This window comes from Penaeus monodon, chromosome 29 (assembly GCF_015228065.2).
Source record: "Penaeus monodon isolate SGIC_2016 chromosome 29, NSTDA_Pmon_1, whole genome shotgun sequence".
Classification (NCBI taxonomy): Eukaryota; Metazoa; Arthropoda; class Malacostraca; order Decapoda; family Penaeidae; genus Penaeus; species Penaeus monodon.
In genome coordinates, this window is record NC_051414.1 from 9,669,820 (window position 1) to 9,670,156 (window position 337).

A 337-nucleotide genomic window follows, 5' to 3' on the forward strand; every position below is an offset into this window, starting at 1 on the left:
GTCTAAATCTTGGTTTCTAATAATTTCCATCCAAGATCCACGTGAGATCTTTCAAAATCACAACAAAATCTGCTCTGGGCATGGCAGAGAACCTGTCCAATAAAAAATTACCATGTTCGGTTACATTCAATCTTAGTTTCTTATGAATTGCACCATGCTCAGGACAAATTGTGCCAACAGCTCAACAGCTGAGCCAAAAAAAAATTTGGATAAAATTGAATGTTGTCAAGATTCCTGATGTGAGATTGTGGTAGCTCTCAAAAGAACATCATGGAAGTCAATAAGCAGAAATGTGATGTGCCATGTAAACCTGAAATGATGTCTTTCAAGGACTGAG

The 337-nt window shown here is 37.4% G+C and overlaps 1 protein-coding gene across 1 annotated transcript in view; it reads right to left on the reverse strand.

The window, feature by feature from the left end:
• LOC119591726 (tubulin-specific chaperone D-like) overlaps positions 1 to 337 on the reverse strand; it is a gene marked incomplete in the record, with an annotated part of 16,121 nt that overhangs the window by 7,003 nt on the left and 8,781 nt on the right.